Genomic DNA, 27,093 nt, shown 5'->3' with positions numbered 1-27,093 from the left:
GGGATGCTTCACCACCAGTGAACAGGAGTCTGGTTCCAGGGCAGCCAGCAGTGAGGCCTTCATCCAGCACAAGTTGCCCCACCCCCCACCTCCTCTTGGATGGTTAAAGGATATATGGCCTCATTCCAAGAATGATGCTGTGGGAAAGAATGGCTGTAATGCAGTGGTAGCTAAGTTAAGTTACCACTGCATTACAACACTGCCTTACTACAACTTTGGAAGTAAGACGTTAGAAAAACTCCACCGAAATCCCCACAGAGTCCTGTGGATAGCATGAATGGCGACTAGCACCTCCATACCACCCCTTGTAATCTGGCAGTAAGTCCGCCGAACCAAGTGGCAGTGACAGTATTCCAGCAGATTTACCACCGGAATACCGCCAAACCTGTAATGAGGCTAATAGTTCTCCTCTGCCTTGGGTGCCTTTTGTCTTCACCTCTATGGCACAGGACTCTGGAATGGGTTAGATCACCAACTCAGGTGAAATGTGTATCCTTCTGTTAATGTCCAAAGAGGAATCAAAGAATGAGGGGGTGCCCCTCTCCTTATGAAGGCAAAATGTGACAGGTGATTTCCAAAGCAAGGCATCTGCAATGGGTCCAAATCCAGGGTGTGTTAATAAGTTCCCTTTGCTTTATGACATCACACCCAGTGAACCTCGCCTGCAGGAAATTGAGGTGACGGGAAAAGGAGGAGCGCTCTAAGCCAAGATGGGAAACCCTACTCTCAGCCCCCCCCCCCTCTTTCTGGCTAACTCCACCACATTCCCATGCCTGCTGACTTAATGGGGACTACAGTGGTCAGCACTCTGGTGTAAGAGTGGCTTTGATATGCCAATGCTGCCTTGGAAGCACTCATAGGAAGGTGTTTACCTTCCTCTGGGGTATCAAGGAGGCAGCAGCCTAGGCATTGTTCTGCATGTCAGTTGTGGACATAGTGAAGCCAGACACAATTATCCAGCAGTCCTGTTATAGTTGGGCCCTGTTCACAGAGCAGACGTTTGTGTGATTATTTACTGCTCTGGTTGTAAAATTGTGCGCTTTAAGTAGTCGCAATGCCACAATCGGGCATGGCTTATATTGACAGTTTTAAGCAGATTGAGTAAGGCATACAATTATCAGATTTGGAAACGTGGATGCAGAAGATTTAAAAGCCACCTCTGCTTGCAAGAACTTTGTGTTCCAGTAGCTTTTAGGAATGCACATGTGACCTTTGGGACTGTCCTGTGCCACTTCAGGGTGGGGGCTAATGGTGTCGGTAGGCTATATCAGCAAAGGCACATGTTTGCACTCTAATTTTGACCTGGGTCATTTAGAAAAGGTGCTGGAGGTCTGATTAGAAGCCCTCCATTTCAGAAATCGAATTACCCACATCATTGTAGTTAATAAAAATCAAGAGCTTGCAGTAATTCACTCTCAGCAGGTGGCTTTGTGTCACAGCCCCAAACCGCTGAAAGATACAAAAGACCATAGAGTTGGGCAAATCTTTGTGAACCAGAGAATACCCTGACAGAAAACCCCTATGCTCCTATCTTTGCAGACCCTTAATGATTGGGTGAGTAATTTTAGTCCTGGTGCCCGGTTGGTTGCAGCAAATAATTCTGAGTGTTGTGAGGAATCTGATGGACTCATCCGTGTTTTCCTGGCGGTGACCTCCTCCGATGTGGTCAGGGGACAGCAGCCACTACCAGATCCTCTCCTTGGGGGCGACTGTATGAGGGAGGATCACATGGGAGGAGAGCTACCGGTGAGATGTTGTGACTTCACTGGACGAGACGTGGTATTCCCTACACCCTTTCCTTTGAGAACGACCCTCTGATGCCCAAAACCTTAATTGCATATTGTCAGGTATTGGTTTCCCCTTGTAGAGGCAGTGATGAAACTTCTAATTTTTCCTTTGGTCAAAACTACATCTTTGACCTAGATACAGGAAACTCCAACAAAACCCCTTTTTGCTTCTAATACACCTTTGCATAAAGATGTCCGCTTATGTAAAACCACTGAGGAAAATTACTTAACTGCTATGTATCAAATGACATCTATGGACTCCAAATCCCATAGTCCCTGAAGTACTGAGACAAGGGGGATGAAGGAGTGGATGCAAGGTAATGGAAGCTTGAAGCTCAATGCACAGACTAGTTGTTCTACAGCAATACCTGTGTGTGGGACATTTAAAGCTGGCAACCGCACTGCAGACAGAGGCAGCGCAGGAGATGATGTCTGCTCTAGAGAGAAGGCTTTCGAGTGCGGGAGACATGTACCAGTGTGGCGGAGCAGAGGGGCCTGCAGAAGGAGGAATGCAGAGCGAGAGCAGGAAGTGCTGTGGAGATGCCAGGAACCACAAGAGTTCCTGGGTGCTCGGCAGCTCGATGAAGCAGGGTTCTCCAGTCCCGGTCCTGCAGGGAAGTAAGCGTGTGATCGCAGAACCACAGGGGAAGCAGGAAGGATGTCTGCAGCATCCAGCGTGGAAACCGAGCCACAGAGCCCCGCTGCGGAAGCGCGAGCAGAACCAGAGACGCTGGAGAGAACCACTGAGTTGACCCAAAGCAATTGGGGACCCCAGGGCGGTCTGCCAACAGCACCAACGACAGTTTGAACGTTTTGAGGTTACGAATACTGAAAATAGAAGAGGTTTATTTGAATGCAGAAAAGGCAAAGTACAGAGTCAAGCTCCAAAGAGATGCAAGTGCATGAGATGCAAGTTTGGGGCAAGGTTTAAAAAGAAATATTAGATCTAGACTGATATACCAAACACACAACAGTATATACAGTTTTGTTGATACAGAGGAACGATGAACTGCATATGAAGTGATGGCAGGAGAGTACACCAGGCAGTGGGAATTACATAAAGAGCCCTGGCAGGGGAGTATACCAGGTGAGTTGCAAAGCTACAAGGAAAACTACAGACGAACAGTGTTTGTTAAATAAAAGGATATACTTTTGTTGAAGAAAGACTGTTGCTGAACGATTTGCCTAACAGGAACATTGTGAATCCAGGAGAACCACACAAGTAACTGTTAGTAAAAGTGACATTGCCATCCATTTTGAACACAGGGGAAGGGAACCACCCTCTGCGTCCAATCTTTCGCCTTGGAGAACATTCTTGTTGGCGTCATTCTAATCTTTAGTTGTGAACACCTTTTTGCCAATACCACGTAGAAGACATTTCCTTGCACACTTAATTATTCTTTTGTTTGTATTGTGAGGGTCAGGATAGGATGTTTTGGACGCAAAGACGCTTTTCAGATATTGACATCCTGACAGATCAGATCGTTAGTTTTGGTTAATAGATAGGGAAACTCCTCTTTAGTATAGGGCCAGAGAGGCATTTCTCCAACCAATTTCCATTTGAATAAAAGTCTTTAACCAAGAACATGACAACTTTGTGTCCGGCTATCATTTCTGGCCCCTCGCAGTATACAGTTGACTGTAGAAAACAATTAAGAGATTGATCAAATAGGCAGTCGTAAACTACCTCACGAAGACCCTGGCATTTGAGTCTTAATGCAAATTGTTGTAAATATAAAGTGTCTAAATCAGGAAGGATTACATTTTTCTTTTCCTTATTTTTTTTTTGTCCGATGAATTTGACATACTGAAAGAAGACCATTTTCTGGTGGTTTTGACAACATTTGGTCTTGTCACCGGTCTCCATCTCAGTCTATTTGTATTCAGTGACCTATTTCACTTAAACATTGCAAAAAGGCTTTGCCCCGCAAACGTTACTCAGTCTCTCACCTGTCTCTAGCCTGTGTCCCGAGTCAGAGCTGTCTGACTTAACTTCCCTGTAACTGGAGGTTCTGACACTGCCTTCTTTTTGAGAGGGCTGTATTAGTCTTTGGCGTGCCTTTTCCCACAAGAAGTTAGTTTTTGATCTAGGGTTTGGTGTAGACCATGAGGTCCAGAGGCGCTCTCTGTTTGCTCAAAACTTTCTGAACTACTTGGCTTCCTGTTGGTTTTAGGACTTTCAGCCCTTTTCCTAATCATGCCTTGTAATATATATATATTTTTTTAAAGAATTTCATTACATTTATGCAAACCAACAAAAAATACAACCAAACACGCAGTGCAATTCTCAACCATTACATAAACATCAATCAGTCCTTGTCCACTGCCCCCCCAATCCGACCCCCCATTACGAGCCTTTTTGTCCTTCACATTCCGTATCTGCAGCATGAGGCAGGGTATCACTATCCCCGGATTCCGCTGGATCCAATATTGTTCCAAATAGTTCAGCTATTAATAATTTCCATGCCATCAGGGTACCCACTTCTTCTTCCCCATTCATGTTACTTGCCTCTTGCCATACCACAGTTTCAGCCTCTGCCTATTTCTGAAATTCCTTCCACCACACCTCCACCCGTGGTCCGTGACACTTTTCCCACCCCATGGCAATCCTCCGCTTTGCATGCACATATGCCAAGTCTTTCAATTTCCCAACATGTTTAAGTTTCCGTGACCTGGGAAACCCTCCTAGCAGGCAGGCCCATGGCGTGTCTGACGAGCGTGACCCCTTTCTCAGCTTTTATTTGTGCCACTCCTCTCCAGAAGCACTCAATTTCTGGGCATGACCAAAACATATGTGTCATATCAGCGTTCTCCACGTCGCACTTAGGGCATGCCTGTCGCCCAGCCATTCTAAACTTAGATATCCTCAGAGGGGTCATATATGCTCTATGCGTTACATACAGTTGTATTTGCTTCAATCTGGCATTCCTTGATACTTTCTTATGGTATCCTAGGGCACGCTCCCACATCTCATCCTCCATCTGGGCTCCCACTTCCGCTTCCCAATCCAATCTCAAATGCGTCAATTCTTTCCCAACCTTAGTCATTACCATTTCATACAATCTAGAAATCTCGTGCCCTCCCTCCGCTATGTCATATATTGTCCCCATAATGGCATCTGGTTCCTCCGCCAATACTGTCTCAGGCCACGTTTTCCGAATTTTCTGCACCAACCTGTGATACGTAGCATATTGGCCCTCATGCAGTCCCATCTCTTCCCTTAGTCCTTCAAAATCCTTGATGGTCCCCTCTTGCCAGATATCCCCCAACGTTACCAGCCCGACTGACTCCCAGTAGGATCTGACATTCACCCTCAGTTGCTTATCTCCCCCTACCAAAGCAACAAGCGGTACCTGCGGGGAACACGGAAGCGGGTCCCCCATCATTCGGCATGCTCGGCGCCACATTTTCCACCCTAGCATCATAATCCCAGAGCGCTCCTCCATTTCTGACTCAGGCAACCAGATCATTTCCTTCAAGTACAACGCGGTAGAGTCTCGCCCAAACAACCTAAATTCAGGGGTCGCTTCATCGGAGAGCCATGTGGCCACATATTGTAATTGACGCGCTACATAATAAACCTCAAAATTAGGCAGTTTGATCCCCCTTTCTCATGGAAATTCTGCAACTCCCATAGCGCCACTCTGTTCCGGGTGCCATGCCACAGGAAGTCCCTACACATACTGTTCAGTTTAGCAAAAAACCTCATATATGGAATATTACTGAAATAATGCCGAAGCCTAGGCAGGACCACCACCATCTTAAGCATCGCCCCTCGTCCCATTATTGCTAAGGGCAGCTTCTCCCAAAACTTCATAGATTTACGGACTTTTTCAATAGCCATCTCAGTATTATGTCTATGTTCCTCTTCCGCCGTATGATGCACATCTATTCCAAGGTAGCGGAAGGAACTAACCATCCACGGCACTGACAACACTGGTAATCTTTCTACAGGGGTTCCCTTATAACTACCCAACGGGAATATGCTAGATTTATGGGGATTCACCGCTATGCCGGACAGCCCCGCATACCTCCATCACCTCCAGAATATACTGAAGATTTTCTTCTGGGTATCTCGTATAATAACAAATCGTCCTCATATAGGGATATCGGGTGTCTTTTCCCCCCCTACCTCAATACCTATCGTATCATATTGTTGCCTGAGGTATACCGCCAGGGGCTCCAGAGCCAAAATGTACAACATCAGGGACCAGGGACACCCCTGTCTAGTGCCCCTACTAAGTTGCCATCTCTCTGATATCTCCGCTCCCGTTCGAACTCTGGCTAGTGGCTCACTATACAGCATTTTCGCCCACCTGACAAAGCCCTGCCCCACCCCATACTCCCCCAGGGCCGCCAACAGCCACGGCCACCTAACCGAGTCGAAAGCTTTTACAGCGTCTAAAGACACAACCGCCATTTCCCCTTCATTGTTACTCCCCCATTTTACTACCCGATGGAGTCGCCGGTGGTTGCGAGTTATATTCCTGTTCGGGACATAGCCCGTTTGGTCTGAATGTATTAATTTACTAATTACTTTTCGCAATCTGCTTGCCAGGACAGCCGTCAATATCTTGCCGTCCTGGTTCAGCATTGATAATGGCCTGTATGAGCCACAGCTGTGCCCTGGTCTATTAGGTTTGGGGAGCGGTATTATGATCGCCTCTCTGAGCGACTCAGGCAACCGTCCCACTTCAAACGCCTCATTAAGCATTTCTAGCATTGGAGGGGGAGTACTTCCTCTCTATATGCTTTATAAAATTCACTAGGGAACCCATCCGCTCCTGGGGTCTTACTGGTAGGCAGCTGCCTAACAACCTTCTCTAACTCCTCCAAAGTAATTGGTGCATCAAGCTCTTCTCTTTCTTCTGCACTGATCTTGGGCAATCCTATATCCTCCAAAGTTTCACGTATCTCGTCCTGGCTGCCCCCCCGTCCTCATACAGTACCCTGTAGTAATCCGCAAATTCCCTATTGACTCCCTCTTGGGTGTCTGCTACCTCCCCATCTTCTCTGGTTATTGTCCTAATCGGGGGCATAGGGGTTTCACTCTTGTACAGCCACGCTAAGAGGCAGCCCGTTTCATCCCCACCCGCATGCTGTCTCTCAACATACTTTTTATAATTCAGGTTGCAGAGCCTTATCCCAGTGTTCCACGCACTGCTGCTGTAGTTTAAGCACTAGCTCCGTATCGACATTTCCCTTTCTTAATTCTCTTTCTAGTTCATCTTCTGTTCTTTGTAGGTCAGCCAGGCCCCACGCTGCAGGCCTTTTGATTTAGCGATGGCAATCCCCCGCATCACCACCTTGAAGGCCTCCTATAGTGTGCCCGCCGAGTCAACACTGCCTGTATTCACCTCGAAATAATTGATAATCTCATGTCTGATATCCTCTCTAAAAACTGGATCTTTGAGCGCCTCTGCACGGAAGCGCCATGTCGGAATCTGCGCCCTAGGGTGGCAATATTGCCACCCCAGGACCAGGGGCGAGTGATCCGTCGGGACCCTCGCTTTATACTCTATTTGCGAAATCTCTATCACTACATCTGGCGTGGCAAAAATATAATCAAGTCTTGTGCGCAGCTGCTGCGGGGCTGAGTAGTGCGAATATTGTTTCTCCCCAGGATGCTTCGTTCTCCACACGTCCACCAACCCAAAATCATCTAGTAGCGTCTGCAATGCTTTCGCTGCTGGGGCGGGCCTGTCGATCTTGTCATCAGATCTGTCTACCTTGGGGTTCAGTACACAATTGAAATCCCCTCCCCAAATCACCGCACTACCCACACACATACTTAGGTTGGTGCACAGGGTCTTGAAATATGCTGCCGTGTTTTGATTAGGGGCATACGTGTTTACAATGCACACCTCTTTATTCTCTACCACCCCTTTCACTATAACCATACGCCCCTCAGTATCTACCACTTCCTGTGTCAGCTGGTACGGAACGTGCGGTGCCACCCAGACCAGTACTCCCCTAGCATAGGCAGAGTACGAGGAACCCACTACAGTACCTTTCCATTTTTTCCCAACCAGCTCCAACTTTTCACGCGTTAAATGCGTCTCCTGCAGCAATGCAATATCTATCTTTTGTCTTTTCAAGTATAGCATGACCTTGTTCCTCTTTAGATAACTGTTAAGTCCTCTGACATTCCATGTTACTATCTTAAGATCTCCCATAGTTCTTTAGTACCCATCTTCCTTCCTCCTAGCCAATCCCACTCGCTCACGCAATACAGATACGACCTTCTAGCTCTTCCATATAGGCTCTTATGTAGACTTAAACTCCCCATAACTATGTACATACCAAACTCCCCTCCCCCGACCCATCCCTCCCCAAACAACTTTCGCCCAGCTCCATTCCTGGATCTCAGGCACTCCCACAGCTAGCCCCGACTATCGCACACCTATGTTCGGGGCCCAGCAGGGTAAAGCCGCCAGTTCCGTTACTCCTGTTTCTACATGTATTATGCTTTATGTGAATGCTAGACCACTATGAATACATTTGCACTATATTCCAGTCCGTACCGAGCTCAAGGCCCGCATATTAATCAATGTTCAACCAGTCTCATTTCCCGTATAGACAGGATCACCCACCCACTTACCCCCCTGTGAAAATGGTACAAGCTCCTCAGGAATTACCATCTCGCCGGTCTCGGTCCACCTCCTTTTCCGGGCAACCCTGCAAATCCAACCATGCCATCACCTCCTCTGGAGTATCAAAGAAGAGGGCTTTGCCTTTATGCAACACCTTAAGCTTCGCCAGGTACAGAAGCGTGTTCTTAATGCCTGCTTCGCTCAGCCTCCTTTTGACGGCCACATAGTTGTATCTCTGCCGCTGCACCAGCATCGTATAATCCGGGTATGCAGTGAAGTTAGTGGAAGCTCTTTCTATTGTTCCGCCTTTACGAAAGAATTCTAGAATCTTTTCCCTGTCTTTATAATTCAAAATCCTCGCAATGATCGGTCTTGGTGGAGCCCCAGGTCGTGGTCTCCTCATCAAAGCACGATGCGCTCGTTCCACCGTAAACCCTTGCAATAGTTTGTCAGCCCCTATCTCCTGGAGGATCATGTTCTCCACATAGTTAGTGGGGTCCTGGCCTTCTACCCCCTCCGGCAGGCCGACAACCCGTATGTTATTTCGTCTCGCCCTCCCTTCTGCTTCTTCTACTCGATTTTCGAGATTGGCAACCTTCTGTTTTAGCACATGGACTTCCTTGGCATTACTAGTGCTAACCTCTGTGTTGGTCTGTACTGCGCTTTCCAAACCACTGGTTCTTTCAGCCAGCGCTCTTACATCTTGTCTTAACAGAGTGAGTTCAGTCCCCACCGCATCAATTTTAGTTTCCAGGGCTGTCCGTAGGTCCGCCATAGCCAAGCCCCATTTCGTGCTCAACTCCGTTATAACCTCCAAGATCTGATGTTTGTCTCCCTCTGGGGCTTCCTCTGTAGAAGTCGCATCCTTGCTCTGCGCCAACGTAGTAGGGGTCCTCTGCGTCTTCGTGAAGACCTCCATTGTCGATTGTTTGGTCTTAGACTTCGCTGGTTTCACCGACACGATGTCACCCCACGTACGTGTGCGGCACCAGCTCAATGTCTTTGTCAGCTCCACAGGTTCCGCCGGTTGTTAGAGCCTTTATCTCTTGATTTTTGTGTAATTACGACCCATGCAATCGCTCTGCAAATGGATTGCGGCCTCCCACGTATTCCTACCACTGGCTTAATCCTCCATCGTCGAGCTGCCTGAGCCCATGCGGCCTGTGCTAGGTCAAGTGTCTACTTTGGAGAGTGGTATTCAGTTCTGGCAATCAGTACCTGGCCTATTTCCGTGCGCCACGGTGCTTCTACTAGTGGTGCGCCAACGTGCACCCCACTAGCCGCCTATGTCTCACAGGCCATTTTATGCGAGTTTACTTTGCCTCCGTATCACGCTTTAGCATCAACCCCCCTACATCCACCTCCTGCACATCTGCTGGCCACCTCTTTCGGTAATGCACGTATGCGGGCTTGTCTCTGCTTATCCTCAGTCACTCGGCACCAGCTGCCGTACCAACTACGCAGCGGGGCCTTATGACACGGCCATCACAGTCCGCAGTCTCCTCAAGCCACTTTGCACTGCCGCGATATGTTAAGTTCGTGTAGCGCAAGTCCGTTCCACGGGCGGTCCTTAGCATCAGTGCCTCCGACTTCCCTCTCCCCGCGAGCGCAGCCTTCCTGCCCACAGACCGGCACCGCGTCCAAATTTCGCTGCCAGCCGTCCCGGCTATACGCAGCAAGACGTTCCCAGCGGACGCTTGCTGAGGCACTGCTCCTCCGATACGGGGTCCAAGGCCCTCCTAGCGTCCTTCAAGTACGGCCGGTGCCCCTGATTTCACACGCAGCGGGGTTCACGTGTGTGCCCACAAGCTCCGTGTCGCTTATTCAAGCGACCTCACATCACAAAGTCGTCAACTCCAATCCGCCTCGGGGTTGCTATATATTGACAGTTTCAGCAGGGACACTTAGTATCCGTGCGCAGCCAGGCGCCTGCAGACGCTCGTTACAGTGCCAAGCGTCAGTTTCGTTTCGGATCAGCTCTCCCTTTGTGTGCCGCCATCTTGGCGACAAAGTATCTTCACGACTGTAGCCAAGAAATCTTTTTTCTCCGCGATCCGCAGGCCCAGCTCACTCTCCTTTTCAGATTCCTGTAGCATAGGTATTCCGATGCTCAATCCTGTGATTTCAAGGCACACATGCCAGTTGAAAAAGCGTAATTTAGCGAGATGTCGTCGGATCATCAGGAGCCCAGCACAGAGCACTTCCTACTCCATGGCTAGTTAGCCACGCCCCCATGCCTTGTAATATTTCCCGGTCACCTGCAGGGGAACTGTAGTTTTCATTAGGGCTGGTGACCATTTTGAAATTAATTGTCAGAGTGCGGCAGGGCCATTGTGCAGTCCAAATTCCAGAATTCAAGAAAGCCGCGAGAAAGGTTATTTTTCTTCAGGCCCCTTTGATGATTCACCAGACTGTAGACCAGTAGTCTCCAAACTGCATGGGCTGGCACCCTTATGGGGACTTGAAGGATATCCAGGGGCCTTGAGGTGCATCCAAAAGAGTATGATGACTGCTTTTATTAGAAAATGTAAGCAGATAATGTCATGTGGTGGGGCCCAGAAACAATATATGTACTCAATCGGTGGCTCGCCAATGACATTTTTACTCAAAGGGGTGCTCAGCATAAAAATGTTTAGATATCCCTGCTGTAGACCCATTTCCTGTCCTGGTCTTATATGCTCAGACACCTAAACCACTTACTATGTGCTCCTGTTTCCAAGGTGCTGTCCCTTACTTTGCACTTAATGTTGTCCACTGTTATTTAGTGTCATTCATTTTATTGCACATTTTTCAAGAACTCGTGCAGAAAAAGGGATATTGGCTTCTTATTTCAAATGTATTTAACAGTAAGGGGAAAGGTTTGCAAAGATACTCTGTACATAGGAACAGTAACAGAGTGGAGTAATCCCCTTATAAAGTGTTTTATAATAGGTCACATTGATCTAGGTGATTGACGGGGAAGATTTTAATGGGAATATGCACTAGGCACAGCACTGGCTGTCAACCTACTTAAGTACAATATATATGTGATCAGATATTGATAAGCAAATCAATTAACTGCATTTACAACGTAGAGAAGATTCGATTGGGAGGGGTGATGTGCTGGGTTAAGGCAGGGTAACATTCCAAGGAGAGGAGGTGGCATTTTAAGGATGATTTGAAGGCAGTGACAGTAGAGATGCTTGTTGTCAAGGTTGGGGACGAAGGAGTGATTTCCAGTGAAGTGCACCAAGTGGAGGGATTTCCAGCGAAGTGTGGTAAGGAGAGAGAAGGAGCAAAAGTGGAAAGTTCCGTAAAGGGAGCAGGGATCGGATAACTGAGAGATTGAGTAGGGCACTCAGACTAAGGATAAGAGGTTGGCTGGTAGCCGTTGGTTGGTGGGAGGCTTTTGGAGGATGGGTAGTATGGCTATTGTGAAGCAGGTTGGGCACATGACTGTGTAAAGGGAAAGGTTAAAGAAGGTTGAGTGGTAGGAGAAGGTGAGGGATGTCAGGTTATTGATTGTTTGAAAAGCAAAAGGCTCCACAGTGGTAGAGAGGCCTACACCCTGGAGGATGGGGTATAGTTTAGCAGGAGAGGCAAGAAGAAGAGCCACGACTGGAGTAAGTGGAGATGAGGGGGTATCGAAGGTGAAAGAGAGGGAAAAGTGTTCAGGAGGTCTCGGAGTTTAGAGATATTGGTGGAGAAGAAAAGGGCTAAGTTATGCGCTGAGTGAGAGGATATGGTGCTAGAGAATAGAACATCTTGAAATAATGTAAGGACGGTACGCTAATATTGTATCAAAGCAGTACCATCCTCACAAAGAGCTCAAATAGTGAGTTTTTCCAATCCAAGATTTTTCCATTGACTGATCCATTGAAAAAGAAAAGGGAGTTAGAGATCTCTGTAAAAAGGGGAATCGTCCACAAGAAAAGAAATGTAGAAGCTCTCCAAGAGAAAATTGGGGTGAAAGGATTTTTGGGGATTATGTGAATGAACCGAAAGTATTTTCTCTAAAATTACCTTAATACCCTTTCAACATTTTATATTTTATTTAATAGTATTACAATTTTATTCAAGCTAAAATATAGTTCAACAAATTAACAAATAACCTAGTAATGACATGTGCTCATATCACAAGTAATGAACCAAGATGTTCTGTATAGTGAAAACTACTAAAAGAATGTAATAATTAAAATGCCCCTGTCAAGCGCTCCGTAACATGGCATGAACAATTGTAGAGATTGTTAAAAAACCCGAGAGCAGTTTTATGCAAGAAAGTGCTTTGTAGTTCTTTTAAATTAGGAGTAAGGAGAAGAGGACACAAAAGAGAAATGGCAACTGGCAAGGATGGGTGGGAACAGAGTAAATCGATGTTTGGGAAACTGGTTATCAACACAACAAAGCAGAATCTTCATGCACCTCTATTCCTTGACTCACCGCTAATATAAACGGTGCTGATCAATGATGGGAGGAGGTTGTGTGCAGTATCCCAGCCTTAACAGGAACGCTTCATAACGGAAACAAGCTGAAAAGACAATCCGTATATTGACATACAAAGTCCTCTTTATGCTTCAAGGGACTAAGCTACAACCTTTTCAGTACTGGGGGTGAGATCACAAAACCCATGCCCAGCCGCTTCTTCAGCACAATTCTGCAACCATACACTGCCATGCTGGAGCCATGGCTTCCATGCACTCTGCTGGTACCCACTTACCCTCAACTGCACAGTACTTTTTTAGAAAATAATAGGAAAAAGATAGGCCTTTAAAACTAAGACCCACGGACAGTGATTCCTGGCAAAGTAAATTAATGGTGCAAATTGGCAGTTGAATAAGTTTAGGAGCCCTTCTAACCTCTCCTTAACCCAGTTTTCCTCAACCCAGTTTTTGGGGTACTCCTACTTAATTTCATCCTCCTTGACTTGATTGTGAGCTCGGTGTACATCAGAGTATCCTGGGACTCTGAGGCGGATTGCTGCATTGTTCTCCGATATAACAAAGACAGTAGTGCATTGATGTCATGGTGGTTAATCCACAAAATGAATAAACAAAACACAATTTTTCAGGGTGAGGGGTCCCTCAACTCCCAAATATCAAAATGTATATATGTAACTACACATACATTATTTCACATTGGTGTATTTTAATAATCTTGAGAGAGTACCAAGGGGTATTCTAGAGAAACAATACAAATTAGTATGATCCGTGCCAAAAGAGGATCTTAATGTACAAACATACAACAGCAACAGATTATTGTCAGAGCAGTTGTGCAATGAAGACAGAAATCAACAATCATTGACATAATATAAAAAGAGTCACAATAACAATAGTGTTTGAACTGCACACTGTTCATGTGAAGTATAGTCGTCGACACAACAGTGTTTCGGCCTAAAACAGCTGTAAAGTGCAGCTAGGTGAGCAGGCCTTCATCAGGACGTGTGGTGAAATGATAGTAGTCCCGGGATATCTATCTATGAAAAACAAATGGAGTACAGTGAATGGGAGAGGACCTCAAAATGAAAATGATAATTCAAAAAAGCTCCATATAGATGCTAAAAGATATATAAACAAGCTCTCCAGTGGAGAAACTTCTGTCTTACCAGGGGTTAATCCATTGCCAAGGTAAGATGGGTCCATGTTAAGTACAGGAACCAAGCGGCCATTTTGCTGCGCCGTAAAAAAATAATAACTGTCTGGGGTGGCTGGAAAGATACACAAGACACTGTGAGAGTGCCATCCAGGTTGTGAAGCCTTACATAATGTCTAGTATTGTAGTGTAAGCGCTTACCTCAAGTGGTAATGGGTGTCTTTTGTGTGACACTGGCGGGATTGAATCAGTCAGCGTGGGTTATCTTCCTTGTGTGTCTGTACACGACCTGTACAAAAAATATATATATAAAAAAATATATATATATAGTGCACAGTTGCCACTGTTCTACACTTATTAGACGCATGCTGTAATGAGCCCGTATCGGCTTCGAACATTAGCAGTGTGAATTAAGAAAAATGAACATGCTGGGAGAATGCCCAATGCATATGTACTCTATCACACACGCGTGTGCTTAAGAGTGTTAGATGAGTAGCGAAGCAACTAATGGCTGCGGTGCTGTCACATAACAGAGCTAGATAACAAAATGGTGCTATGTGCGGTGCTCAACAAAGCCAAAAACCCCCTTTACTCGGCTAGTGTTGACTCCGCGTGAAGTTCGATTCAAGTCCGCCTAGCAGCTCTAAAACTGCGCGTGCATAGAGCACATTAATGCCGTGCGAGGTTACCAAATACCATGACTAATGGCCGCGATGCGGCACTGACACAACGCGTACAGAAGGCACACTAATGCTGTGGGAGGTACGAGGACCTGCATACTAAACCTCTGAACTGCGAGTAATTGTACAGCAAGTAGCTGACACGCATCGTGCAAGGGCAGAACTTACTTTTAACAGTAGTCGCTGTTGCTAGCGCCAGCTGGCGTCTCATCGGCAATGGAAACGGTGAAAGTGAAACCGTTGTCAAGGTGACCAAGGGTAATCAAACCAACAGGTCACGGTGATTGGCCCAATTGTAACGCGCCCCAGGTCGCGCGTCATGAACCAGGTAGCCAATCAGAATGGGCAAAGCTCGTCCGGGGGGGAGGTGCCTTCAATGGAGGAACCTAGCCCTGCACACAAGTAGTGTGAATGCAGTAAAAACCGGCGCTACCCAGGCAAACGTAATAATCGTTTTGTGTTAGTGCTGGTGTGCACAGATAAACCTAAAGAACGGACCACATATGTGAACCACTAACGTGTGGATTCTGATTGCGATGACTAATGATTGCACTACACGTGAAATGGGTACCGAGACATGTTTTAACGCACACGGGCTAATGAAAGTACCCCTGAGGAGAAACCTGCTCACAACCATGGATAGTGAAGTATTCACAGATGACAATGAGCAATCAGTATTGTATAATTATACATAGGTACCGCAACACTGATGGAGATAATGCTTGGCTGCATTCACTAGAAAGCACTGATTGTTCATTTTAGATGCATTACAGTCACCACAGGATAATGTCATCAAAATAAGGCTACGCAGAAAGGGACATGAAGGTCCAAACAACTTAGATCCTTAGTCCACTGTTGGCAAATACAACATGTTGACAATCATTGGTAAGACATTACATTACAGTCTATAGAATAAAGATACCGTCACAAATAACAATTATTACCAGCATTCCCAAACAACCATGGGTAAGCAACCCACTTATGGGCGAAAGTTGTTAGGCAAGTGTAGATGTGGAGTAAACCGAGGGGAAGGCTACCAGAGTACCTATGTGTGGAAACTCAATTAGCATAAAAATGTTTCCATTCAACAGAAATATTCACACCTGTTTTCAGTGTCCAGTTTGTGCACTAGCTGTTGTTCAAGTCTGGTTAGTGCTTTGTCCCTATCTCCGCCTCATTTCTGTGGGGACAGTTGTTGTATGATGGTCCACGATATGTCTTCATTGGTGTGTCCCATACGATTGAAATGCTCGACAAGGGGCTTATCCGGTACTTTGTTTTTGATGCAGGATCGATGCTCCGAGATCCGTTGTTTAATAGGCCTGGAGGTCTTGCCAATGTATAATAGTAGACAAGGACAGCGTATTCCATAAATAACACACTTGCTGTTGCAGTTGGTGTGAGTGTTGAGGGTGAGGTGAAAGTCCTTATGATCAAAAGTCTTCGTTGGGGTGGTGTAGCGATATGCCACACAATTCCCACATGGAAAATGTCCAACCACACTTGGTAAGTCCCACAGCTTATTTGGAGTCTTACTCGCCTCAATGTACGTGTGCACCAAAGTGTCCCTCAGGCTCCTGTTCTTCTTGAACGCAAACGTAGGCTTCTTGTCTAGGGTGCCCTTATTTTTTATCATGTGCCAATGTTTGTTGATAGTTTGTTTGGTGTGATTGCTCAACAGGCTGTAGGTAGTGACACATACCAGTCTGTTCATCTCTTTTTTCTCCTTAGGTGTCAGGCAAACTGTTCTGTCCATGTTCAGAGCCCTTTTCTTTGCTTGTTTGATAGATTTCTTCGGGTACCCCCTCTCTTTCAAACGATTTTGTAAGTCGTTATTATGTAGTTCATATTTCTCTTTATTGGAGCAATTGCGTCTGATCCTCAAAAACTGGCCATAAGGTAAATTGTATCTTAGGCCCTGAGGATGATAGCTGGTAAAGTGCAAAAGACTATTCCGGTCGGTGGGTTTTCTGTATAGTTCTGTGTGGAGGCTATTTCCTGACCTATAGATATGTAAGTCCAGGAAATCCACCGCCTGATAGCTCCAATCAATGGTAAAACGAATGTGCTCATTGCATAGATTGATCCATCGGTGAAAAAGGAGTAAGCTGGCTTCTGTACCTGTCCAAATGAGTAGTACATCGTCAATGCACCGTCTCCATACCAGAATTTGTGATCTGTATGGGTTAGAATCATGGTGTATATGATCCGATTCATACTGTGCCATATACAAATTGGCTACATCGGGGGCAAAAGTGGCCCCCATGCTTACACCCTTTATCTGTTGAAACAATTGGTCCTTGAAAAGAAAAAAGTTTTCTGACATCGCAAGTCTAACGCACTCCAAGATGAACTCTGTTGGTGTAGTAGTAATATCATTCCTTAGGTTGAGACAGGTCTTCAAAGCTTCAAGTCCTTCCCGTTGTGGAATTGACGTATACAGAGCTTCCACATCCATTGTTGCCAAAATACAGTGTTGTGGTAAATTAAGATCTTGTAAAAGCAGGATGACAGCAGTAGAATCCTTAATGTATGAGGGCATCTTGTTGATGAATGGTTTGAGAAAATAGTCTATGTACAAAGATAGTGGTTCCAAAAGAGAATCACACGCTGAAACAATTGGTCTGCCAGGGGGTTGTGTGGGATTTTTGTGGATTTTAGGTAGAATGTAAAACACCGGTATCCTTGGGTGTGATTTGTTCAGGAAGTGCCGTTCTTCCTCACAGATCCATCCTTCCTGTTCCGGATGTCTAGTCAAGCTGATGATCTCTTCATGAAGTCTCGTGGTCGGGTCCCTTCTTAGCATCTTATACGAGGTGTCGTCGGCGAGGAGGCACAGGCATTCCTTGTCGTAATCAACTGTGGACATAATAACAATCCCGCCCACTTTGTCTGCCGGTTTCAGAGTTATTGTGGGGTCTTGTCTAAGGTCAGCCAGAGATTTCCTTTCTTGTCGACTTAGATTATCTTGATAATAGTTTCTCTTCTTCATGCCTTCTCCAATGTTTTTATGACCAATTTCTCGAAGGTTTCAAATTCTGTTGGTATGGTGTGTGGCGGTGGCATAAACACCGATTTGGGCTTAAAGCCAGTGATGTTATCTGACATTGCCGGGTTGTCATTCGCCGTTTCTTGGTGGTCCGGTAGATATACCTCAAAGAAATACTTGAGCCTGATGCTGCGGAAAAAACGTTTTAGCTCCATCTCGGTTTGGAAAGGGTTCGCTCGAGTCGATGGTACAAAAGACAAACCTTTACCAAGTAAGGTCTCTTCTGATGATGTCAATGTTCTGGCTGATAGATTGAAAATGGGTGTCGCCTGTATCAAGGTTGATTCTGATACCATTGCTGTCATCCTGCTTTTACAAGATCTTAATTTATCACAACACTGTATTTTGGCGACAATGGATGTGGAAGCTCTGTATACGTCAATTCCACAACGGGGGAAGGACTTGAAGGTTTGAAGACCTGCCTCAACCTAAGGAATGATATTACTACTACACCAACAGACTTCATCTTGGAGTGCGTTAGACTTGCGATGTCAGAAAACCTTTTTCTTTTCAAGGACCAATTGTTTCAACAGATAAAGGGTGTAAGCATGGGGGCCACTTTTGCCCCCGATGTAGCCAATTTGTATATGGCACAGTATGAATCGGATCATATACACCATGATTCTAACCCATACAGATCACAAATTCTTGTATGGAGACGGTACATTGACGATATACTACTCATTTGGACAGGTACAGAAGCCAGCTTACTCCTTTTTCACCGATGGATCAATCTATGCAATGAGCACATTCGTTTTACCATTGATTGGAGCTATCAGGCGGTGGATTTCCTGGACTTGCATATCTATAGGTCAGGAAATAGCCTCCACACAGAACTATACAGAAAACCCACCGATAGGAATAGTCTTTTGCACTTTACCAGCTATCATCCTCAGGGCCTAAGATACAATTTACCTTATGGCCAGTTTTTGAGGATCAGACGCAATTGTTCCAATAAAGAGAAATATGAACTACATGCTAAAGACTTACAAAATCATTTGAAAGAGAGGGGGTACCCGAAGAAATCTATCAAACAAGCAAAGAAAAGGGCTCTGAACATGGACAGAACAGTTTGCCTGCCACCTAAGGAGAAAAAAAGAGATGAACAGACTGGTATGTGTCACTACCTACAGCCCGTTGAGCAATCTCACCAAACAAACTATCAACAAACATTGGCACATGATAAAAAATAAGGGCACCCTAGACAAGAAGCCTATGTTTGCGTTCAAGAAGAACAGGAGCCTGAGGGACACTTTGGTGCACACGTACATTGAGGCGAGCAAGACTCCAAATACGCTGTGGGACTTACCAAGTGTGGTTGGACATTTTCCATGTGGGAATTGTGTGGCATGTCACTACACCACCCCAACAAAGACTTTTGATCATAAGGACTTTCACCGCACCCTCAACACTCACTGCAACAGCAAGTGTGTTATTTATGGAATACGCTGTCCTTGTCTACTATTATACATTGGCAAGACCTCCAGGCCTATTAAACAACGGATCTCAGAGCATCGATCCTGCATCAAAAACAAAGTACCGGATAAGCCCCTTGTCGAGCATTTCAACTGTATGGGACACACCAATGAAGACCTATCGTGGACCATCATACAACAACTGTCCCCACAGAAAAGAGGCAGAGATAGGGACAAAGCACTAACCAGACTCGAACAACAGCTAGTGCACAAACTGGACACTGTGAAAACAGGTTTGAATATTTCTGTTGAATGGAAACATTTTTATGCTAATTGAGTTTCCACACATAGGTACTCTGGTAGCCTTCCCCTCTGTTTACTCCACATCTACACTTGCCTAGCAACTTTTGCCCATAAGTGGGTTGCTTACTCATGGTTGTTTGGGAATGCTGGTAATAATCGTTATTTGTGATGGTATCTTTATTCTATAGACTGTAATGTAATGTCTTACCAATGATTGTCAACATGTTGTATTTGCCAACAGTGGACTAAGGATCTAAGTTGTTCGGACCTTCATGTCCCTTTCTGCGTACCCTTATTTTGATGACATTATCCTGTGGTGACTGTAATGCATCTAAAATGAACAATCAGTGCTTTCTAGTGAATGCAGCCAAGCATCATCTCCATCAGTGTTGCGGTACCTATGTATAATTATACAATACTGATTGCTCATTGTCATCTGTGAATACTTCACTATCCATGGTTGTGAGCAGGTTTCTCCTCAGGGGTACTTTCATTAGCACGTGTGCGTTAAAACATGTCTCGGTACCCATTTCACGTGTAGTGCAATCATTAGTCATCGCAATCAGAAACCACACGTTAGTGGTTCACATATGTGGTCCGTTCTTTAGGTTTATCTGTGCACACCAGCACTAACACAAAACGATTATTACGTTTGCCTGGGTAGCGCCGGTTTTTACTGCATTTACACTACTTGTGTGCAGGGCTAGGTTCCTCCATTGAAGGCACCTCCCCCCCCCGGACGAGCATTGCCCATTCTGATTGGCTACCTGGTTCATGACGCGCGACCTGGGGCACGTTACCATTGGGCCAATCAGCATGACCTGAAGGTTTGATTACCCTTGGTCACCTTGACAACGGTTTCACTTTCACCGTTTCCATTGCCGATGAGACGCTAGCCGGCGCTAGCAACAGCGACTACTGTTAAAAGTAAGTTCTGCCCTCGCTCGATGCGTGTCAGCTACTTGCTGTACAATTACTCGCAGTTCAGAGGTTTAGTATGCAGGTCCTCGTACCTCCCACAGCATTAGTGTGCCTTCTGTACGCGTTGTGTCAGTGCCGCATCGCGGCCATTAGTCATGGTATTTGGTAATCTCGCACGTCATTAATGTGCTCTATGCACGCGCAGTTTTATAGCTGCTGGGCGGACTTGAATCGAACTTCACGCGGAGTCAACACTAGCCGAGTAAAGGGGGTTTTTGGCTTTGTTGAGCACCGCACATAGCACCATTTTGTTATCTAGCTCTGTTATGTGACAGCACCACATCGCAGCCATTAGTTGCTTCGCTACTCATCTAACACTCTTAAGCACACGCTTGTGTAATAGAGTACATATGGATTGGGCATTCTCCCAGCATGTTCATTTTTCTTAATTCACAACCCTAATGTTCGGAGCCGATACGGGCTCATTACAGCATGCGTCTAATAAGTGTAGAACAGTGGCAACTGTGCACTATATATATATATATATATATATATATATATATATATATATATATATATATATATATATATATATTTTTTTTTTGTTTTTTTTTTAACAGGTCGTGTACAGACACGCGAGGAAGATAACCCACGCTGACTGATTAAATCCCGCCAGTGTCACACAAGACACCCATTACCACTTGAGGTAAGCGCTTATACTACAATACTAGACATTATGTAAGGCTTCACAACCTGAATGGGACTCTCACAGTGTCTTGTGTATCTCTCCAGGCACCCCAGACAGTTATTGTTTTTTTACGGCGCAGCAAAATGGCCGCTTGGTTCCTGTAATTAACATGGACCCATTTTACCTTGGCAATGGATTAACCCCTGGTAAGACACAAGTTTCTCCGCTGGAGGGCTTGTTTATATATCTTTTAGCATCTATATGGAGCTTTTTTGAATTATCATTTTCATTTTGAGGTCCTCTCCCATTCACTGTACTCCATTTGTTTTTCATAGATGGATATCCCGGGACTACTATCATTTCACCACACGTCCTGATGAAGGCCTGCTCACCCAGCTGCACTTTACAGCTGTTTTAGGCCGAAACACTGTTGTGTCGACGACTATACTTCACATGAACAGTGTACAGTTCAAACACTGTTGTTATTGTGACTCTTTTTATGTTATGTCAATGATTGTTGATTTTTGTCTTCATTGCACAACTGCTCTGACAATAATCTGTTGCTGTTGTATGCTTGTACATTAAGATCCTCTTTTGGCACGGATCATACTCATTTGTATTGTTTCTCTAGAATACCCCTTGGTACTCTATCTCAAGATTATTAAAATACACTAATGTGAAATACATTTTGATATTTGGGAGTTGAGGGACCTCTCACCCTGAAAAATTGTGTTTTGTTCATTGAAGTTTACCTACCTGGGTCTTTCAGAGTTTAGCCAGGTGCCCTAATATTTAAATCTAATCCACAAATTGTCCATCATAATTGTATGACAGGGTGTCGGTTGATTCTACTAAGCATGTGGTTTGCACTGCGTTGAGATTAAAGTGGCAAATGTTTGCAACTTTCAATATCTTTTTGTATGCTGACTGACCAAAAGTAATGAAATTAGTGCAGGGTTTTGCTAACACTGAAATAGCCTGCTGAAGGTAAATCATTTGATCAATAAATACCTTTTTCTCCAGTCGTTTTTGTCTGGACCTGTAGGTATGGAAATAGAAAATTAGACTTTCTTAATGCAGTAAGATGGATGTCTTCTGAGGACGTTGCCCTACAGGGTTGACTTTATAAGGCAAGAGGATGTACAGACAGTGATTAAGGACGTGTCTGAAATAATGGTCCTCTGAGAGCTTTTCGAGATGTTAATCTCCTTGTAGAACTATCTGGTATGTTTGCATAATAGAAAACTGGAGCAGTTCCAAAGGCCTTCTTCAGATACAAGAACATGTGTTCTCATGCCAACAGAATGCACTTTTCATGATTGCTTAGTCAAGGTAACGTAATCCTAAATGAACCCTTGGTAAATGTTGGCAAAACCCGAGAACTGTTGCTGTTCTTTGATGGAGCTAAGTGCATATAGAGTTCATGGCTGAGATGCAAGGTACAAGAATTGGACATTAGACCAATGAAAAACTTTTTCTGGATCTTTATAACCATGATGGGTATATGTTGAATGTAAAGCTTTTTGTGTATTTTGATTGTGTTTTTAATCAGGTGGATTAAACAGAGACGCTGTTGAGTTGAGGTAATAAGTACTCAAAATGTCCATATCTTGTACAGATCTAGCTTTCCCAAACATCTGCGCTTAAAACCTATGAAGTGATAAGACCCTCTTGGAACAGATTTTGTTGTGTTGTAACAAAATGGGCCTGAGAGGCAGCAGATAGTTGTACTAAATTGTCATCAGTTGACCATGGATGTAAGTGTCCTTTCCATTTTCTTGGAAAAGTATTAGATAACCTCTGAGGGCCATGAGTGACATTTTTTTAAAACACTTTGATGCCAGCGTAGATCGCTTTCCCCTATGTTACAAAGGGCATTGATCCTTTTGTAATTGGGCCCTAGGACCAAGGGGTCTATAAGGCACTAAATCATTAGCCTCTGCCAGAATAAACATGTTGGCTTAATCAGAATATTCCTATGGTGGTGTTGGAATACAGATCTGCAAAAATGAGTTGTGGACATTAATCTGTTATTATAAACATGCATGCTATGCATAACCTGCCTTCTGGTGAGTAGGGTTGTAATTGAAGGTTGTTGAAGGACAGTGAAAATCCAGTCTATCATAATTGCAGATAACATCCAATTTTCTCTGTACAATCTAAAGCTGCCTCTGCTCCTTCTGTGCAAGGGGCTGAAACGTTAAAGGCTGAACTGGGGATGCATAGTTAGCAGTGCTATCTATTTTGCTGAATGTTGGCGATTAATATTGTGCAGCCAAATTGGACTACTTAAAATAGAGCTAAGGTAGTAGTACACACCTGGGAGTCAGTCACTAAAAAACAGTCTCTACAACAACAGCTTCTACAACACCAGCTTTCCAAACTTGGTTTTGATAGTGAGTGTAAGGAAAAGCATAGGGATGAGCAGTACTTTGACCATCTTTTCTCCATCAGGCTGATTGTATTTCCCTGGCTAATCTACCTAATTCAGTCAGCCCGGGTAGCTGGCCCATCTAAAGAATTGGACAAGTTGCAGATGAAGGCTATGCAGTTTCTTTAGTGTGACAAAATCCAATGGGCAATGAGCAGGTTACTAATGGCTCATGTAGCAAAGTTTGGGGGAGTTGGATTGCATACCTGGTTGTTGGCAGATAAATGTGGCCTTCAATTCGCTTTCTTAGACAATTTCTGTTGATGGACTCGAATAGAATATGATGAGACATTGAGAGAGGTGCAGTGGGCATACAATTCAGGCCAATGATGTACTGTGACAGAGTCTAGGCTTTCTTAGCAAGCCATTGATGGGGGTGCGCTAAGGGTCTTGGACCGAAAAACAGAATAGTTTTAACTTCTTTCCCTTTAGGCCAGTGCACACGCTCTGCATTTCGTCGCTTGATTGTCTCCCTCCATCCAGCCCTATCATTGCTGGTAACCACGGGCTAGTGCTAGCGTCAGTAAGCCATTCGTGGCTTCTCCGCCCACATCTTTTTGCAGGGACCGGGATGGGCGAAGGAGCTCCTTGCCCTGGCCTCAAACTATTTGGCCTTCATCGCACAGAGCATTATAACATTTCTCTACTGCATGTGTTCTTTAATAAAATACACCGCTTACCATGCACACATGTGTAGCACAGTATGTCCAGAAGCCATCAATCTTCGCATTTGTGAAGAATCTACATGTAAACTTCATGCTGCATGTGTAGATTCATTACAAATGTAAAGAATGACGGACTGAATGTCAGACTGACACATCCACCCTAATGCATCTTAATTTGCAGTGTTCCGGGCCTGTGGAGGATCCGAACCTGCTTTGAAATCTGGGGAGGGAGGCTAGAGCCCTTTAGAAGTCTCATGGACGAGCAACGTCTGATTGGAGATGACATTTACACTTTAGAGAATGATATCATAGGTGGTGACGAAACTATATGGCTCATGGAGTATTGCTCTGGGAGCAGCAGTAGTATTAATGTAACTATTGTAATGCCTATTGTTTAACCTTTGTGATCTGCTCATTGCCAAGTTGCAACTAATATGCTAGTTCATGTTTCTGGAGGCAATATTCTCTTCAGTTTGTGTGGTGAGAGCAGAACCCCAGTGAAATGTTTGCAGCATTGGATGTGATTTGTGTATAAAAAAAAACCTAAAAAAAACCTTTGCTTTTGGAAGGTTATGTAAGGGTTGCAGTTATTCTCTATGAAGTACACAAAATGTCAAAAGCACGAGCGGGGCACCTGCATCCGTTTTAGAGTGACAATTATACATAAAAAGCGTTCTGCGAGCCATTTGAAAGGGGACACAATCTACCAGAATACAGAACAACACTTGAAAAAATTCATAAAGGATGAGTTACTCATTCAGGTGCTTACGAAATGATGAGCGGATGATGCAGTGTTACATGGACTAGTGGAAATTGCGCTACCAATTCGCTCAAGGATGATTATATGAATGCAGCGCTGCACTTCGTTAAATATAGTAGGAAACAAACCGCTATTACAATTTTACAGTGTAGTTAAATTCCATCTGTTTCAGAGATAAATTACATATTTTAAAATGTCCTTTAGCAGAGCAAGGTTAAGGTTGGCTCCTGCGTCAGTGAGGGTTTTTAGGCTGCTGTGTAGTAACCCAGTGTATATTGTAGGCTGTATGTGGGGTAGAACGTAAATCTTTACAAGGTCAGTGTCTCCCAGAGCCCTCTTGCTTAATTCTGGCAATTCAGGCCAGAATTAAGGAAGTTGCTGTGAATCAGCAAATCTTATGCCCGCAGGCGCCTTCACTTTAAATGTACTTTTTTGTGAGCCAAAGGCACATGTCCCTCAATTGTATTCAGAAGTCGTGAAATGCGATGACCCCTTCGGGTTACATCACCTGAGGAAACAAACACGCCATTGATTCTAGATGAACTGTCTGCCTATTTGTGGCAGCACATATAGAGGGGCATGCCAAGAAAGGGGTTTTCTGACCTATTGATGGCAATATACTTTGTTGAGTGGCCTGTAGGGGTAAGATTGGTCTCCCACTTTGACATCAACTAAAAACATTGAATTGAAGGGCATCCAGGATGATGGGTGCGGAAAAGGCTAGAAAGGGAAGTTGTAATCAAATGAGAACATATTCAATATTTTTGATTAAACACGTTCATCAAGTTTATTTTAGCATTAGGTGTTAAGATTTAAAGCAACAGAAGTATTCAATCCTTGATAATAATAGACAGATAACACCTGCCACAAACTGCATTGTATTTCCAGCATATCTGTGATTTCCCAACACCATGGTCCTCTTTATGATCCTAGGAAAGAGGAAAATCTGAAATAACCTGGGACCTGCGTGTGTAACTAATATCCACATGATTGTATTAGCTTTGGAGACAAGCAGTGTGGGAAAGGATAGTTTTGTTTCATGTGCACCTTTACCTAAATCATGTTGTGTGCCACTGTTTAAATGTCGATTCAAGTAAATTGAGTTGGATTCCATAATTTAAGCTTCATGAATATATCTGGTGCACTTTATCTTGAGGGTTTACGTGTTTCTTGCTCTTAAATGTATAGTAAATGCTTGCCCAGTTGATGATCGTGCAGAAAACCTAAGCAACAAAACTCGCACAGAGTTGCAATAGAGAACATGTATGATTTCTGGTTATATATCCTAATCCACTTTACCCGGTTCGGAAATTCAGGTTATATAGACCAAGAATGGAAAGCAGTTGCAACTATGCTAGCAGATGCTGAGCTCCAGTTCCCTTCTAGGCGTTACAAGTAGAGTGACACAATGTTGGCACTTCAGAAAGAACGGGAATGGTCCAGATGCATTTCCTCCAAGAGATTTAATTGGCTTTATTGGCAAGTGACACTGACCACAGAGGAGACGAGGGGAAGGGAAGAGATGGCAGCAAAACCTGGTAGAGGAAACACGTTTGGCTATTGTCTTTGCAAAAAAATGAACAGGCAAGCATAGTAAAATGGGAATTGGTGTCAGCAGTGAACTGCAGGAGTGAATAACTGATGTTTTGTTCAGGCTGCCAGGCTAAGCTTAGAAGGCACCGGGTCGAGAGCACTGCTGGAAGAGAAGGAAGCAGTAGATTTTCTGGAACCGCAGGTAGCAAAATGATTCAAGCAACAAATGGACCTAAGAGGAACAAAAGCAAGACAACTGAAGGATGTAGTATGAAACACAGTGAGTGAAAGAGCCTTGAACTTCCACTTGTGAGCTATACAGATAGCAGGTGAGCCAAGCAGCCCCCAACCTGGCCAAGCAGTGCGGGTAGCCACCAGCAGTGTTTTAGGCTGCACCTTCAAGCGTACCCTTCAACTCAAAATCTCCACAATCCCATCTACTCCTACGTCCCATCCCCTTTCCTCCATACTTAAGGGGACATCTCTCCGTCCTGTGGGACGGGACCGGAGCACTTTGTAAAAAGCATCCAAAAATGTTTCCAAAAATGTGTCCTTCCTCTCTTTCTTGTGCGGGGCCCGGCACGCGGCCATAACCCCGCCCACCTTGGCTCCACCCCGCGCATCGCCCATCTGTCCTTTCCTCCGCTTGTTCGGGACTGGACGCACTTGCATCCTCGGAAGAGTTTTTTCCCTTTTTTCC

At 44.8% G+C, this 27,093-nt stretch overlaps 1 protein-coding gene and 1 long non-coding RNA gene across 2 annotated transcripts in view; both read left to right on the top strand.

The window, feature by feature from the left end:
* STK3 (serine/threonine kinase 3) overlaps positions 1–27,093 on the top strand; it is a 1,834,661-nt gene that overhangs the window by 216,236 nt on the left and 1,591,332 nt on the right. The window lies entirely within an intron of this gene.
* On the top strand, positions 20,936–22,060 carry LOC138498663 (uncharacterized). Its single transcript, XR_011278815.1, has 3 exons — positions 20,936–21,022; positions 21,109–21,210; positions 21,340–22,060. It is a non-coding gene; the product is annotated as an uncharacterized lncRNA (long non-coding RNA).

Source organism: Ambystoma mexicanum, chromosome 5q, assembly GCF_040938575.1.
Source record: "Ambystoma mexicanum isolate Mex_15411 chromosome 5q, UKY_AmexF1_1, whole genome shotgun sequence".
NCBI classification, from domain to species: domain Eukaryota; kingdom Metazoa; phylum Chordata; class Amphibia; order Caudata; family Ambystomatidae; genus Ambystoma; species Ambystoma mexicanum.
The sequence above is the reverse complement of the archived record's forward strand: the minus strand, read 5'-3'. Positions and strand labels throughout refer to the sequence as shown.